An 18,871-nucleotide genomic window follows, 5' to 3' on the forward strand; every position below is an offset into this window, starting at 1 on the left:
GCTTATGGCATAGAAGAAATCCAAATGGCCACACTCCCTGACTGGCTTGGTCTTTTCCTTTTTATCAACAGTCAAGAAGTTCCAACCCATAGATACTCTTCTCATTGGCCACTTTGAATCAAGTGGGAGATGCTATTCCTGCCCTCACAGAATTACAGGATTTCACAAAAGTGGAAAATTTCAAGTTCCAGGAAGTTAGGTTTACAAATTCCGAAGAGCTGAGACATCATGGAGAAGACCCTGTAGGTGTATCCTTTGTTCTCCATGAGAAGATCTGTTTTTCTTCTCAGGTATTCTCTCTCATTCCCCCCCTTTTGAGACTTCAATATATTTTAATTTGGAGTCTCAATATTAACTTCCTTCTGCAGGTGCCAATATTAATTATTTTTTAGCACTTAGATTTTAGGGACTATGACTCCTCTTGGGTTCTCTACTCAGGTCTTAATAGTACCGTGGTGGTGGGCTAAAATAAATACGAGTTTTTGCTTTTCCCTCTGTGACATCTCTCCCCGCCTTTTCCCAAAGTTCAAAGTTTAATTAAGACAAGTCCCTAAAGGAGTTTTCTCAGGCTTCAGCTGTGCATTGACCAGTCAGCTTCCAGTATGTGGCTGGAGTTACCTTTACTACCCAAGTGGCGGTGAAGTTCTATTCAACCAGCTGTGATGACTCTAGGTGAGGATTCTTTCCATCTCCACTGCCATGCATGTGGTCAAGATGATGGTGTAAAGTTGTTTTTTTTTACCTTAGTTTCAGGGGCACCAGAATCTGATCCTGGACTTAGACTTGGTCTCTTTGATTTTCTTCAGAGAAATAATGTATAGACACAAAAGACTGAACAGAACACAGTTAATTACCCAAGTGGAGATCTTTTTTGCTACTCTTTCTAGGGTTTTTGTCTATTCAATTCAGTTTCTCCAAATTATTTTAGGAATCTCTGTTAAATTTCAGAGGTTTGATTAAGGCCTCTTTGAATAACACTAGGGGCAAGGCCTGTATCCAATTAAGTTTTGCTTTCTGGCAGCGTTTACCAATTCCTGTTCTTATGGCCCTGTTCATGCACTTTACCATGTCTGAGTTTTAAGGCTTATAAGTTACATATAGTTTCCAGGTGGTACTAAAAGCTTTAGCTATTATTTGCACTATTTATGTTATTAAGGCTAGTCCATTGTTAAATTTAAACTAGAGTAGCAAGCTAAACCATGGGATAATTTCTCTTGGAAACACTTTTACTATTTTAGGAGCTCATTTTATCATGGTGGGGAAGGCTTTCACCTATTCCAAGTATGTGCAGATCATCACCACCAAGTACTTGTTCTCTCCACACCTGAGTATTTCAGTAAAATCTACCTGGAAGTTCTCATAAGTCATTGCTCCATATGACTGGATTACTGGGGATACTATTTGTCCTTGGTGTGTGTTGAACTGGCTGCAGGTGACACACCATTGACTGACGGCTTTGGCCAGTGCTGCCAGTTGGGAGATGTAGCAGTATCATCCCAGTAACTTTACCAAAGACTCCTGTCACCATGGTGGCTTCTAGAAACTGGGGGACTGCACTCATCTTTCTGGAATCTTTATCCATCCTCCCTCTATTTTCCTTAAGGTAACCACTGCATATCCAGCCTGCTACTCACCTGGCGCCATCACGTAAATGCATCCGTCTACATACAAGTCGCAGTCTGCATTTGTTCAAGGCTGGTCACGCAAGTCAGGTCTGCTTGAATACACATTATCTATAACTTCCATATAGTCATACTCAGTCTCTTTTTCACTGACTGGAAGGAGAGTGGCTGGGTTCAGGGTGTTACATACTTCTATTGTTATGCATGGATTGCCACACATTAAGCTTCAGTATTTAGTTAATCTTGCATTAGTAAGCCAAAAATGTCCTTTTGTGTTCATCAAAGAGACCACAGAGTGGGATACTTTCACTCAGAGATTCTGCCCTAGAATCAGTTTATCAGCTTCTTGCACAAGGAAAGCAGTAGCAGCTAGAGTCTGTAAGCATGGTGGCCATCTTTTTGCCACTCCATCCTACTGCTTAGAGAGGTAAGTTTCAGGTCTTGGTCAGGACCCAACCAGCTGGGTTAACACATCCATAGCCATCTTTTCTCTCTCTGAGACATACAGAATGAAGGGCTTGACCAAGTCTGGTAGCCCCAATGCAGGTGCAGTCATCAATCTCATTTTCAGCTGGAAGAGGGCATGTTCCTGTTTTCCTCCCCATTCCAAGGGTTCTCCCTCCTCTCCTTTAGTTATCTCATACAAGGTTTTGGCCAATATGGCAAATGTGGGAATCCAAAGGTGGCAAAAGCCTACCACCTAAGAATTCCCAAACTTGCTTTTGGCTCATGGGGGTTGGAAGTTGATTAACGACCTGCCTCCATTTCATGCCTAGATTCCTCTCTCTCTGCTGGATAGTAAATACTAAATAACGTACTCGGCGCTGGCAGACCTGGGCCTTCTGCTTAGATGCTTTATAGCTACATACCTCTAGATGCCTTAAAAGACAGTCTGTACCTTGGGCACAGCCCTCCTGGTAGGGTGCCTTAAGAGGAGGTCGTTGACATACTGGAGCAGCACACATCCTAATTACTCAGCTGAGAATTTCTGGAGGTGATGAGCCAGATCTTCTACACAAATTGTGGATGAGTTTTTTGAACTCCTGTGGCAACCTGGTCCATGTGTACTGGATTGCAGTTCCCAATCTGGTCCCTCCCTCTAGAAAGCAAAAAGTCTCTGGCTTTCTAGAGTCAATCTTATACTAAAAAAGGCCTCTTTTAAGTCCAGGCAAGTGAACTACTTGGCTTCTGCTGGCAGCAGACTCAGCAAAGTATATGGATTAGGCACAGTAGAGTAAAGTGTTACAGTTACACCATTTACTGGGAAATTCTCATTCAGGCCCTAATTTTTCTTGAGGTTTCTGTATAGACACAGCAGATAACATTTAATACTGCACAGTTACTTTCAGTGTAGCCAACAGAGGATCTTTGTTGAGTCTTAAGGCTTCAGAGCAAATATAACCACTGTATATAATTCTACACTCTTTGGCCAGGGTCTTAGTCTCATTTGGCAGATCAGTTTAGTAAACAGTTTTGTTTCATTTTATGAGTTGACATTACAGACAAGGCTGGGATTTAATAGAGGTGGTTGACAGCCTTTTTTCTCCTTGAACTATTTTTTTTCTCCAATTTCTCTCTTTACTAAAGACAAATCACAGCAGAATTAACTTAGTTGTCAAAATAAACTGTACTTTGAGTATATTGGGTCAGATTATTTGCATAAAGTGAAGTAATAATAATTATTAGTCATCTAGGTTCTCCTTTCCTTTAAAATTGGCTTTTCTGGAACCTTTTATAAGGAATCTCAGGTTAGAGTTGGCTTACATGACCCCAGGTTTTATGGGTGCCATTAGATACCTGTATGCATTGGATAAATTCCACTTCTCTTGAGGTCCCTAAGCACAGTTCGATCCCCAGACCTGTTAGAGAGTGACCTTTATTACTTACCACAGATTAGAAAATGTTATTGATGGGTATCTTGCCAGTTTTTCCAAAGGGCTGTTTTTATTGGCCTTATAAAGTTAACTTTAATTCCTTAACACGTTCTGGACACCTCTGGAAATGCTATTTCAGCCAATGCCTTGATAAGATAACTAGCACCTTCATCATGTCCCATAGAACAAAACAGATTTCTATTAATTTATGCAAATAACTGCCTTGTCAGAAATTCAGAATACTTACAAATGGCATTCCCATTCTGGACCAATCAAGTAGAGAGAAAAAAAAATATGTTTCAAATACTGCTCATAAGAACATACTTTGCTTGAAAAGCTGCAAATAGCTCAATAGACAGAAAATGGTTTCCTTGACTTCCGGAAAACAGAACACAGAAAGAATCAGCAATATTTCAAACAAAAAGCCATAACAAATCCAACGCAGTTCCATGTAACTGATTTCTGTTCTGTTTGAAGTTATGTTGGTAATACTTAGAGACATGTTAACTTTCTAATCAAAGTTTTAAAAGTCTGTTTTTGGTCTGAAGTTATTCAATTTATAAAGACATAAGGAATTTGAATTCAAGAAAATTCATCAGCTTCTCTTAATATTTCCTTTTTTAGGACAAATGTTGGACTCAGCCAGTTAATAAAAAACTTTCTTTGTTTTAAGAAGAATTAAAATTATTATTGACAATATATATTATTACATACCAATATTTTATATGTTAGGACAGACTAATTTTTTATATGTTCAAATAGACTAATGTCTTATAATATTGAAATATACATATAATCATAATCCACACAAAATTGATCCTTTCATATATTCCAATGTTTCTTATACATTTTTAACAAACCAAATAAACCTAATTTGTTTCCCTCAGACTTTCAGTGGTCTTAATATTTCAAAAAGACTAAATTAGAGGGGTTTTTTTGTTGTTTGTTTGTTTGTTCAATTGTCATTGTCATTTAGTTGGCCTGGGCTGAGTTCAAACCCACCAGCCTCAGTGCATGAGGCTGGTGCCACAACCTCTGTACTACAGGCACCAAGCCCCAAATTTGGAGTTTTGATTTTGGAATGTTTGTCAAATATTAAAGGCTTAAGCCTTTTGTTCAAACAAGATTACAAACCAAAATATTTTAAAGGAAATTCATCATTAACTGCATCACATGGAAACTCCTTCACAAATTCCTTTTTATGAGTTTCAGATAACCTGCACAGACAATCTACAAATATTCTAAACTTTTTTAACTTTTGCCGTGTCTTTCATTTCTTAAATAACCATTCTGTTTCAGAATAAAATGTATCACACTAGATTCTTTCCTTAAATAATGGCATTTTTCTTTCTGTTTAATTTTTCTCATTCCCAAAAACTCATTTCCCCAAAAACAGGATTACAGTTCACTGTGAAATTAACCATTCACTCAGTCAAACTGATAATTAGAAGGTTCATAAGGCAGGAATCTTAGTCTTTGATGACAATTCAGTTTCCCCAATAATATAAACAACTAAATTATTACATTTTACAAATGAGAGACATTTTATGAAATATAACATTGGTATAGAATTTTCCCACTCAGGGCTGGACAGGGAGCATCCATTTTTCAGGTTCAGGTGAGTTCAGACATTAGACTCCCATCTGTAGGCACAAACATGTTGCAGGCCATACCATCTGAGCCCTAGAAAGGTCATGAACAAAGCAGTCCTGAACATTTTGGATGGCTCCACCCTGACTAGGGAGCACACATCCTAATTCCTTCTCCAGACAAAAACTGCAGCAAAGACCAAATAACCTTACTCAAGGTGAGGGGCTGCATTCATTCATTTGCTAGAACACCCATTTGGTTTGTAAATGTATTTTACATCTATCAAGTCCTGGCAAAAACATATCTCAGGGCCAGTTATTTACCCCTAGACAAAATAACCATACAAGAAACCTCTGACGTGGTCCTCCTTCTCTCTTCCAGTTGCTCTGGTGCTCTTCACTCTCTCTGCATTCCCTTCTGTTCACCAAAATTTTATTTTATTATTGATTTGTGGCCCACAGGCTCAATTCTCAAATTCCTGAGACCAAGGATTCACTGAAGAATTCCTAGTAACAAAAATAAAACATAGTCATCCTTTCTAATGTCTTTTTGTGTTCCCCCCTTTCCCACATGGCCATGTGGCTGCCAAAGACTAGACCAGTATCCAAGACAGAAAACAGAAAACCTGGAACTTCCAGTTAATCTCAGAATAGCCATGGGGCACAGTTGGAGCAGGTGATAAGGTGCCACTCACACATTGTTTCACTCTGTGGAAGTGGGGTGTTTCACCCTGTGGAAGTGGGGGGGGTGAAACCCTACCTGTTATTACTTATTTCACTCTTTTTTCAAGTACTCATATGCACACAATCTCATTTCATTTCTTAACCTGGGAAGCCTCGATATCCCACTTGACCTGCCAATTAGCTATAGAAGGCAAACCAACACTCCCCTAAGCCCTGTGAAGGGAGGTCCAACACCACTCTTGGAGTTCTCAGTCACACACCATCCACATACTCTCACACAGCTCTCACCTGACTTGCCAGAGATCTAACGCCCCAGGGGTTGATCAGGTTTCTTCTTCCACTAAAACTGTAGTGGGGCCCAATAAGTCCTTCACACACCTCCCACCTGCCAGAGCCCAACAAGTTGATCAGGCTTATTCTTCCACTAAAGCTGTAGTGGTACCCCCTGATTGATAATACCTTGCCTTAATGTCTCCCTGGGTAGGTACCTGTTTCCGGATGCCAGTTCCTCCCAGTGTTTGACTCCTTGAAGACCCACCAAGGGGGTTCTTTCTCTGCCCATTCATGGCGTCCACACAGGGAGACCAAGCTACCTCCCTGGTGTGCTCAGTGGTTCATGTCACCCAGGTCAATCAGGCGCCCTCACATGGGTGTCCAGAAGATTGGTAACAACTACCAGGTGCATGTTCTTTCCAAAGGTGATCTTGCTTCCTGGTCAAGGAACCAAAAATGTTTCAGGAAGACTGGACCCAACGGAGACAAAGAGCACCCAAACACCATGCTTATAAGAGAAGGGACTTTATTCACTGGCTGGGAGCTTACAGCATAGAAGAATTTCAAATGGCCATGCTCCCTGACTGGCTTGGTCTTTCCATTTTTATCAACAGTCAAAAAGTTCCAACCTATAGGTATTCTTCTCATTGGCCAGTTTGAATCAAGCAGTAGTTGCTGTTGTGTCCACTGGGCTACTTGGTCGATGACACAGAGGAAGCACTGCAGACGAAATGAATGATTTTAAAAGGGAAGGCTGGTGCTTGCTCAGGCACATCAACAATGAGCTGTCTTTATTCACTTTCTTATATATCCAAACTCATCAGATAAAAATAATCCAAGAATAAATAAGACAAAAGGTAACAAAAACTGTCATAAGGATTCCTTATCAGCCTTAATGTAAAGTGCGTACACACCTTTCCAAACTAAGAATGTCCTGCTTGGAGATAAACAACAATGGAGATAAACCACAAAGGCGCTGGGTTGTCTGCTGTTTTTGCCCACTTTCCTATATGATTAACTGAAAGTTGTTGTGTAAATTGAGGTAAGGAACAACGTGCAATGGCCCACTGCCACAGGTAGATGATCTGTCCCTAGCTGCAACTTGTTGGGGCCCTTTGGCACATTCTTTCCTTTAAGGCATAACTGCCAGCATTTTTCAGCAAGTCCGCTTCTGTGAGCTGGGAGAAAATATCTCCCAAAACTCACATCTAGCCCAAGTACTGGAAATGTTCCTTCTCAGGGCCTTGTACTTCAAGGAGCAAAATGAGACTGATTCACCTTACAAGGGTGCAGGGGACTGTGCCCCTTCATATTCCTCTTTCTAATTAATGACTATTTGCCTGCACTGCTGTCATAGTCAAAAAGACAGCAGCATTATGATCATTAGTTTTCTTTATATGTTGGACTTTATTGCAAATAAAGGAAAGTATAAAAATTATGAGGCACAATGTAACCTGGCTTATTGTACCCTCAATGAATCCCCAACAATAAAAAAAAAAAAAATATGAGGCAAAACAGGAACAGAGTACCCATGTAGGTTCCAAGAAAAGCATGAATCTTATCTAATGGGTTAAGTTGGGCAATTCCATCAGAAATACCTCACAATATCTCATCTCCATTGATTTGTTTTAATTTTTGTTCAAACGAGCTGTATACCTGATGTTGTAGTTCAATAATATCGGCAGTTAAATTTTCATGGTTTAGCAAATGTTTCCTGATTTTATGCCAAAGAAATAATGTTTCATTATTAAAAAAACAGGAGTAACACAATAAGAAGAAACATTCCAAACACATTTCAATTTCATTTGTTTTTCTAAACTATACAATTGATCTCCTAACAAAACTATTGTTTGTTCTAAATCAGCTAACTCATTATGAATTTCTGTGTCAATTTGTTTTTGAGTAACCCACAACCTTTCTGCATCTTTATGTCAATTAGATACAAATTTTTCAGTCTTTACAGATTCAGTAAGGGCTATTCTAGCAGCAGCTGCAGAAGCGGTGATGGCTATAATCCCAAGAATTGCTGCTATCAGTAGACCAATAAACCACTTGTTCCTCCTCATCAGTTTCTGAGCCAGATTTCTGAGAATCAAAATCACAGGGGATTCTTCCCAAGACCTCATCATCTTCACTGGCAGCCATACCCTGGTCCTGGCACACAGAAGAAAGATCCTATCTCAGGAAAAATCAAATCTCATAGAAATGTTAAGACAAGTAAACAATTAACAAATTCATGGACAATAGATCTCTCCAGTTTTCTCATTCCATGAAATGTCACCCACAATCTAAATGAAAGGCAGCTTTTTGCAAGCCTGAGTAAAATGCACTTTTTGTCATTTAAAGTAAAAAGTATGTTGGGAATGATGGTGCAGTTTGTAAATGTGGGAGCCCTTCCAGGCATGAAAGCCAAACAGAGCCTGTCCAATTTTCCATAAATCAAGTTGGGATGGATATCCAGAAATGCCTGGGGCTGTTGGCAAAAAACCACTCTCCTCCCACACTAATTCCTTTGAGGATGAGTATATAATATAAGTTGCATTTTGCTGGTAACTAAGATAACCAGCAACAGGTTCAAGTCATCCCTTAACATAAGTAGAAGTTCTCCAAACAACAACATATCCAAATTTAGTTTGCTGGAAGGCATACAAATGAGACCCTTGACATTTTGACCAATGCATCCAATCTGTAATATCAGTAAACACATGAAGCTTGCAGTGGGGAAGATGAGGCAACAAAGAATGCTGTGTCACTATTAATTTAGTAAAAGTCATAGTAGAAAGCATATACATGTCTTTATTTCTGGAAGTATTATTGAAACTGACCCATTGCTGAGCCCCAAAAGATAAACAAGGGGGCTCGGACCTAAAACAAATAGGAAGCCCTGTAACTCCCATAGAGTAATTCTTAAGAGGTGTGCCTTCTTCCTCAGGTTTAAATGGACCGTAATTATCATATGGCCCAGGAAGCCAAGAAGTTTAATTAACATAAATGGAAACAGAAGGGCGGTGCCTGTGGCTCAGTGAGTAGGGCGCCAGCCCCATATGCCGAAGGTGGTGGGTTCAAACCCAGCCCCGGCCAAACTGCAACAAAAAAATAGCCGGGCGTTGTGGCGGGCGCCTGTAGTCCCAGCTACTCGGGAGGCTGAGGCAAGAGAATCACGTAAGCCCAAGAGCTGGAGGTTGCTGTGAGCCGTGTGACGCCACAGCACTCTACCGAGGGCGGTACAGTGAGACTCTGTCTCTACAAAAAAAAAAAAATAAATAAATGGAAACAGAAGGCTCAAGCCAGGAGACCCCTCTAAGTAAAGGAGGGTTAGGGACATAGCTCCAATAAGTATACTTTGAGTTAGCACTTACCTGAACATTGAAAATGGCTATCATTGCGAGAAACAGTGCCTGGGGAATTGCCGGATGGTTGCTCACCGTTAATATTGTTCATGCTTCTCTGCATAGTTGAGAAAGTTCTCTCCATGTCATCTGAGGGAATGGAGTCTGCTCTCTCCTGTGCCACATCCTCTGGACAGGTCGTTGCCTTTGCCTTATCTCCCTGTCCTCCAGCGTCAGGGAGGACATTCATTCTGCCAAGTTCCTGGCCTGTTTCAGACGGGACCGGATGGTTATGCTGGAGTTTGATGAATTTGTCTGGAAACCAGAACTGATTTTTTTCTACAGAGGGAAGAGCATACCCTTTACCCCAAATCACTACCACTGCAGGCGGCCATTGATTGGAAGTCAAATCTTTATAATAAATAGGTTGATTACTCGGAGGTGGGGGGTGGCCGTTTTACCTGTAATTTATCAGCAGGTGTCTTGCCTTCAATGTCCAAATAATTAAGGTAAATAATGTTGAATGCAATCTATTTCTTGGAGACTTATTATATACCATTCCCGCTTTCTGTTTAATTAACATTTCTTTGGGAGCACGGTTATGTCTTTCAATAACTGCTTGACCTGTGCTATTTCCTGGTATTCCTATTATATGTTTTATATTATAACTTTGAAAAAAATGTTGACATTTTCGAGAAACATATGCAGAGCCATTGTCTGTTTTAGTAGTCAATGGCATTCCCATTACAGCAAATGCTTCTAATAAATGGATAATAGCAGAATCAGCTTTTTCTGATGTAAGGGCAGTAGCCCATGAGAAACTAGAATAAGTGTCAATAGAATGATGAATATATTTAGATTTACCAAATTCAGGAAATTGTGTTATAACCATTTGCCAAATTTCATTAGGCTTTTGTCCTCAGGTATTTACTATGGAAGGCAAATGGGGAATTGTAATTACCTGACAAGTGGGGCAAGAGCGAATAATTTGTTTAGCATCTCTCCAAGTTATAGAATATCTCTGTTTTAAAGATGAAGCATTATTATGATGGATTGCATGTTCCTCTTATGCCTTTCGAACAGTGCCAATCAAATGATCAATGGATTCATTACCGGCAGTTAAACGACTAGGTAAAATAGAATGAGCTCGAATATGGATGATAAAATTTGGAACATTTCTATTATGAATTAAATTTTGAAGAATATCAAAGATGAAATAATTCTGTGGGATCATTGAACAAGGTGGTAGTTTCAATATTTTGAACAGTATAAGTTGAATAAACTGAGTCAGTAATAATGTTGAGAAAAATACTAGGGAAATCTCATAATACTAATGTGACAGCATATAATCCTGGCTTTTGAACCGATTTAAAAGGGGATTGTTGGTGTGACTGGTTCCCTGAGTGAGCTGCGGCCACTTGCAGGTGTGAGTGGCCAGCCAGGGCGGCTCCCCTGTTGCCGGATGCTCAATGCCTTGAGCCTGGAAACTATGTGAAGCAACATTCTTTCTGGATTTTGAAAGACATCATTTCATCATGGGGCAGCAAATTTCGGATCAAACACAGTTGGTTATTAGCAAGTTACTGGAAAAAGTAGCAAAGCATGTCACATTGGCTCCTTAACTTATGAAGAATTTCTTGGGAGAGTAGCTGAGCTTAATGATGTAACTGCCAAAGTGGCTTCTAGCCAGGAAAAAATCTTCTTTTTGAGGTACAACCTGAATCTGATTCTTCTGCCTTTTGGAAAGTTGTTGTACGGGTTGTCTGTACCAAGATTAACAAAAGCAGTGACATTGTGGAAGCATCATGGATCATGAATTTGTACCAGTTTATTCAACTTTATAAAGATATCACAAGTCAGGCAGCAGAAGTATTAGCACAGAGCTCCACTTCTGAAGAACATGATGAAAACTCGTTCTCTGTAACATCTTGTCAGGCTAGTTTTTGGATGGGAAGGGTGAAGCAGCTGACCAATGAAGAGGAGTGTTGTATCTGTATGGAAGGACGAGCTGACCTCATCCTGCTTTGTGCTCACAGCTTTTGTAAGAAGTGTATTGATAAATGGAGTGATCAACACAGGAATTGCCCTTTTTGTCTCCTACAGATGACTGGAGCAAATGAATCTTGGGTGGTATCAGATGCACCCGCTGAAGATGATATGGCTAACTATATTCTTATCATGGCTGATGAGGCAGGCTACCCCCACAGGCCAGGACAATACTATTGTGGGTTGCAAATACTTTGGTCATGGGGGAAGAATGCAGGGTTGTTGTGGCACAGACACAGAGATTAGTCAATTTTCCCTGCCTTCTTATTTTTTCTATTCTGACAATTTACCTCATTTTTTAAAATAAATTTTCCATGTCTTCCACTTATGGTTAACTAAATTTTGCTACTGTTTTAGGCAATACTCTCCTATTATTTATCTGTTCTAATGTGTATTAGAACTAATTGCTCTTGAATGCTTTGCTAAAGGTAACAGCAGCATTTCCAGAGGCTTCTAAAACACAAACGTCTTGCAAGGCAGGAGTATTCTGGAATCTTTTTAGTTAGGTTTAAAATAAACCTTGAATGTTAAAATGTTGAGGATAAGAGAAAATTGTAAATGCCTGAAAATGTAGACTACATCAAAGTGCATGTAACTATTAAAAACTAGTCTTTTTGCTGTAATCTAAGGACTATGTATGCCCTCTTGTAGTTAATTATTGTTCCTTTAATAATTTTTTATCTGAAATGATCCAGAATTATAATATTTTAACTGTGTTTTGGAACTGCTGTATATGTTTTTTACTTAAAGTTTGTTTTGTTTTGTTTTGTTTTGTTTTTTTCCCATGTTCTACAATTTGTGTGAGGTCTCTTAAAGTTGAGCATGACTTTGCAAGTAGATTTCTTCTGGGGACTCTTCTTGGATGTTCTGGAAATGCTTCAATACAGCTGGATAACAGTTCTAAATGACTTTGTTAGTGCTCACATATCTTAGTGTTTGGCAAAGGCAATTTTTCTGTATGGCAGATACTAAATTTTATACTTCCAATTAGGATAAGTCATGGAAGAAGCCCAAGTGCCCATCGATCCATGAATGGATTAATAAATTGTGGTACATATACACCATGGAATATTATGCAGCCTTAAAGAAAGATGGAGACTTTACCTCTTTCATGTTTACATGGATGGAGCTGGAACATATTCTTAGTAAAGTATCTCAAGAATGGAAGAAAAAGTACCCAATGTACTCAGACCTACTATGAAACTAATTTAGGGTTTGCACATGAAAGCTATAACCCAGTTACAACCTAAGAATAGGGGGAAGGTGGAAAGGGAGGGGAGGGAGGGGGGCGGCGGGTAGAGGGAAGGGGATTGGTGAGATTACACCAGTGGTGCATCTTACAAGGGTATATGTGAAACTTGGTAAACGGTCTGTAAAGCTAGTGAATGATGCCCCATGATAATATCAATGTACACAGCTATGATTTAATAAAAAAATAAAAATAAAAAAAAGAATCAGGTTCTAAATGTGAAAAAAAAAATTGGTTTATGGTGCTTTTATTTTCTTAACTTGAAAGCATCTGTCTGAGGTTTCAAACTCCATAGATTTCTTACATTAAGAGAAAAGAAAATAGGATGAGGCCTTTTCACACTGTATGTACATGAAAAAAACCTTTGAAAATTAGAATCTAGGCAGCGCCAGTGGCTCAAAGGGGTAGGGCACTGGCCCCATATGTCAGAAGTAGTGGGTTCAAACCCAGCCCTGGCCAAAAACAGCAAAAAAAAATAAAAAATAAAAAATAAATAAAAAGTTAAAAGTTAAAAAAAAAAAGAAAATTAGAATCTAATTTGGCTTTCTTACTGTTTCACTGTACTTGATTTGAAATTCTCTAAAAAGAATATAGTAATAATGGATTGTGATCTTTAGTAGCACCTCAGTCATTTTTTTATCAATTAGAATTTTTAGCATTAATATTTTACCTTGTAATAAAAGAAGAATATGTCTCCTTTAAAATATATTTTAACATTCCATATAACTTTTCTGACCTATAATTGGTAAGTAGCATGTATCACTATTTTTCTAACCCAAGGCACTCAATTTAAATTGCTACTTATTAATGACAGATTTTTTGGATATTAAAATTTTAATAGGTGTATAAATAAAGTGTATTTCAAGGAAAAATATCTGACCAAAGACAGCTTGATTTTGCCAAAAAAAAAAAAATACTGGAATTTAATGCATTCATGATGTGGCCAGCTAACTGCTAAATAACCAGACACTCCCTATAGAGGTTTATGCAAGCAGATTACCTGGGGTTTTATCATACATATCAACTGGAAGTGCCCTTGATGGTTGTGTGACTTTGGGATAGTCTCTTATCTTTACTTGTAGGTTCCTGTTTTAGAAACTGCGACTTTTTTTCAGTTTTTTTGACACTATTTTAGCAATGGAACCTTATTTTTCAGGTAAAATCTTACACAAAACTCTTACACACTTCTGTGCAAACACACACCCCCATCTCACTATATAAAATGAATATTTTGTTAATATAAATTTCTTTATATATTATACAACTTCACATAATAACTATTAAGTGAACCAATAAAAATATATTAATGCATTGGTGAAATCCAGAACATTTGAATTTGGTGAGTAGCAGATTTATATAATGGGAATTGTGTTTTTAAATTATGTTTTTAAATTTCTTTAAATGCAAGTCAAATTTGCAGACCCTGAATTTCCTCCATACAATCTCAAAACCCTCAGATGGTAGGTACTCTGAGATCTTTTCCAGCTCTATAATTTTAAATTGTCCTTTTGGATCAGACTTTCTGAGTTTAATTCATATTGTCTAATTTTAAAATGTTTCTGAAAATAAATAGTTACTTCACAGAGTTTGGGATCTCTCCAGATATAACCAATGATTTTATCCCCAGAGTCTTTCACCTTTCAAGAAATTATCGAACAATGAGCTCAGTGACTTACTCATGCCCAAAGCTTTTTATTTTACAGTGTGTGCTCCAAGACACTAACTGATCTACTGTGAAATATAAAATGTTTTTATTAGCCTTATTAAATAAATGAGCCCAGTTCTTTGTTCACTTCATAAAACTAGAGGGATGATTCTTTTGATGTGAATGTTAGGTAGGTTCTTCTATAACTAATCATAAAAGTTATAGATGTATTTAATAGATGAAATGTACACTTTTTTGTATTCTGTACCGCTTTTTCTTTTTTAAAGATGACGCACTTAAGTGTATTTACTATGATGGGAAATATAATGTGTGCCTTCTAGGATTTGTGAAATGGTTTCCTGAACTCTTAAGGAATTTGTTTTAAAAGTTATGAAGCTTTCCCTACCCTAACTCAATAACAAAGGATTTACTCCTATTATGCTACAGAACTTTAGCTTGAGAAAATGAATTTGACTATGTGTTGAATTGAGAGGTTGAAAATAGTATATGTTTTATTTTTAGGACAAAGTGATAAATTGTGCAATAAATAATATTTAGCAAATAAAAAAATAAATAAAAGGGGATTGTTGTACTTCATTAATATGACCATTAGTATATCCTGCATACCGAGCTTATTACATCTGTGAAAAAATTCTGAGCATTAGATATTTGATGAAGAGAAATATTTTTGGGGGAGAATCCATGATGTCTTCTTTAAAAACTATAAACATTTGTCTGGAGGGAAATTATTATCTATAGAACCTAAATAGTAAGCTAAAGCTACCTGCCAATATTGGGATAGTACAAATAAATCTGAAATCTGTTTATTTGTTAATGGAACTACAATCTTTTCAGGATCTTGTCCAACTAATGGATGAAGTTGATGGAGACCTCATATAATTAAACTAGCAATCTTTTGGACATAAGTCTGTAATTTCTTGTAGCTTTATGGTAAGAATGGTAACACCATTCTTGTGTTAGTAATCCTGTAGGGGAGTGGTCAGAAGGAAAGACATAGATAATGAAGTTTTAATAAGTAACCATTTGATCTAACTGCATCCTGGATATGTTCTCTAACCAGTGAAGCTCTTTTTCAGCTTCTGTAGTCAATGTTCAAGGGCTGTCTAATTTAGGATTCACTTCCAATATAGAAAAAAATTGTGTTAAGGAATAAGTAGGAATTCCTAATGAAGGGCGGACCCAATTGATATCACCTAAAAGTTTTTGAAAATTATTTAAAGTTTTTAAAGAATCCCTCCTAATTTGTATTTTTTGAGGTACTATTTTTTGAGTTGTTATTTTATAACCTAAATAACTCCATGGATCAGAATTCTGAATTTTCTCAGGTGCAACATGAAGCCTATAAGTATCAAAAAGTTGACAAGCTTGTTTAACAATATCATTAAAATGGACTGATCTGGATGAGCAAATAATGTATCATCCATATAGTGATAGAAAAGTACATCAGGGGCGGCGCCTGTGGCTCAGTGAGTAGGGCGCTGGCCCCACATGCCGAGGGTGGCGGGTTCAAACCCAGCCCCGGGCAAACTGCAACAAAAACAATAGCCGGGCATTGTGGCGGGCGCCTGGAGTCCCTGATGCTCAGGAGACTGAGGCAAGAGAATCGCGTAAGCCCAAGAGTTAGAGGTTGCTGTGAGCCATGCGATGCCATGGCACTCTACCCGAGGGTGGCACAGTGAAACTCTGTCTCTACAAAAAAAAAAAAAAAGAAAAAAAAAGAAAAGAAAAAAGAAAAGTACATCAGGAAATTTCAAAGTTAATTTTTGTAAGGGTTGTTGTAAATATGTTTGACATAAAGTAGGACTATTTAACATTCCTTGTGGCAAAACCTGCCACTGATAACTTAAGGTACAAGAACTATTATTTAGTATAGGAACAGTAAAAGCAAACCTTTCAGAATCCTTGGGATTTAGAGGAATGTCAAAAAACAATCTTTTTAGTCAATAATAATAATAAAATAATCACGAGGGATTAAGGATGGATTAGGGAGTCCCAACTGCAGGGGTCCCATAAGTTGAATAATTGAATTTAATTTCCTCAGGTCTGTTAACATCCTCCATTGTCCTGATTTTTTCTTAAGGACAAAAATGGGTTAATTCCAGGAGCATACAGATGGAATTATATGATTAAATTTTAATTGCTCATCAACTAATTGATGAAGCACCTCTAGCTTTTTCTTAGGGAGGGTTCACTGCTCAACCCAAATGGAGGTATCAGATTTCCATGAAAGTGGAATGGCTCTACAGTGGCCCCTATAGGAAAACCTCAGGGAACATAGGAAATCCAAGACCTGTATGATCTTTTCCCACTCTAACAGTTTCTGATGTTTTCAGAGTAACATTTTGAGAGGAATCAGATTCCATATCAAACATAATACTATTTGCAGCAGAAGAGATCATTGGGATAGATAATATGGCTCACTGCTGTTTTAATATGTGTCTTCCCCATAAAGTAATGGCAATTGGGAGCCACATAAGGTCTTATCTTAGCTGGCTGCTCATCGGGTCCTTGACATAACAGTGTCTCAGTGCTTTGTTCAATATCAGACATTGTTCCAAGGCCGAAAAAGGTAGTTTTAATGCATTGTTTTGGCCACTGTTGAGGCCACGCAAAAGAAGCTATTATAGATACGTCAGCTTCAGTGTTGACTAGACCCTCTAATTTAGTACCATCAAAAAATGTAACCTGGCATTGGGGCCAGGAATCATTTAAAAAGGCATGCCAAAAAAAACTTGATTTCCAGTGCTGCCTAAGCCACCCTCTTTTTTAATCGGCGCAGCTTTTCTTTTGTGATATGGTAAAATTAAAAACTGGGCAATGCGCTGTCCAGGGGTCAAAGTCATTGGTTGAGTAACAGAGGCAATGATAGAAATTTCACCATGATAATCAGCATCAATTATGCCGACATGGATGTAAAGTTCTTCTAAAGAGGAACTGCTTTATCCTAATATAATTCCAACAGTTCCGTTGGGGACAGGCCCATGCACTCCAGTAGTCAAAATGTATGGGTGGTCACGGGGTACCAAAGAAACATTATTAACAAGTGGTAAATCAAAACCTGCACTATTATGAATAGCATGGAATAAGTCTAAAACAAGTTTTTCAGAGTTTATAGCTGGTGAGGTTTCAGGATTTTTAGCTGGTGAAGAATCAGCTTTTACTAATTTTACAGGTTGGAAGGCTCCTGAGTTTGAGCATGGGCCTGATCTATTCTGCTGCTCACTGGATAAATCTGACTCAGTTTACCCGTGTTGTTTGAATCCAGGCCCCAGGTCTGGCCCACTAAGGAGTTTCCTGAATCTCAAGGAGGAAGAATATTACCATTCTTATCTTTTATGGATCTCCATTCATTAGTCCAATGCCTCTTCTTTTTGCACCTTCAACAAATCCCTGGGGCAAGAGGATGTTCACTAACCTTCTCTTCCTTACCCTTTCTACAATCTTTTCTAATATGCCCCAATTTTCCACAATTGTAACATTTTGGGGTGCTGCATTGTTTCATAGCAGTGGCCATGTGGACTCCAATCTGATCTCCAATTAAAGCTGCCTGAAAATAACTAGAGTCTGCATTTCTGAAAGCTCCAATGAACTTATCAAAAGATGCATTTTCTTCATTTCTAATACCAGCCAAAATGCAGCGACAGTCATCATTAGAGTTCTCATTGCAAAAGAACGCAAGAGCATGTTTTGCGTGCCAGTTCCTGGAATTGAATGTTTAATGGCAGAGCAGAGCCATGCAAGGGACTCGGCAGACAGCTTGTTTGCTCCTTGTAAAATTTTGGTAAAAAATTGTCCACTTCCAGGCTCCTCAAGCTGAGCCAAAGCATGCATGCAGACATCTCTGATTTGAAAATAAACCTGATAAGGAAGATTAATTTGCCTCTGGTGGCGGCAAAAGTTTCTCATTCCAGTTAGCTTATCATAAGCAATATTTGGATTACTTTCATGTCATTTGTGTGCTTCATTTCTCCACCAAGAGCAAAACTGTAAATATTAGGCAGTGTTAAATCAGTTTTGGCAATCCTTTCCCAATATCTAGGAATTAAAAGCCAATCCCCACAATATGATCTTAAAAGTCCTTGAACATAAGGAGCATTAGGGCCATAGGGGGTAACTGCATCTTTCAAAGTTTTAAGAAATTTCAAATCAACCTCAGCATACCATATTTCGTTCTCACCTTCTAGGTTAGTAATGTGAGAAACAGGCATGATCCATTCAAGGTCCTGGCTACGAGAACCAGAGCCCTCCATAAAAATTTCAGGTTCAGTAAGAATTTTTTTTTTTTATTTCTTTTTTTCCTTTTCTTTTTTTTTTTTTTTTTATTGTTGGGGATTCATTGAGGGTACAAAAAGCCAGGTTACACTGATTGCAATTGTTAGGTAAAGTCCCTCTTGCAATCATGTCTTGCTCCCATAAAGTGTGACACACACCAAGGCCCTACCCCCCTCCCTCCGTCCCTCTTTCTGCTTCCCCCCATAACCTTAATTGTCATTAATTGTCCTCATATCAAAATTGAGTACATAGGATTCATGCTTCTCC

General features: G+C 38.3%; 1 pseudogene; it reads left to right on the plus strand.

The window, feature by feature from the left end:
• Positions 1–10,867: 10,867 nt before the first annotated feature.
• Positions 10,868–11,865, plus strand: LOC128578076 (RING finger protein 141-like; annotated as a pseudogene).
• The last annotated feature ends 7,006 nt before the right edge of the window (positions 11,866–18,871 follow it).

Source organism: Nycticebus coucang, chromosome X, assembly GCF_027406575.1.
Source record: "Nycticebus coucang isolate mNycCou1 chromosome X, mNycCou1.pri, whole genome shotgun sequence".
Classification (NCBI taxonomy): Eukaryota; Metazoa; Chordata; class Mammalia; order Primates; family Lorisidae; genus Nycticebus; species Nycticebus coucang.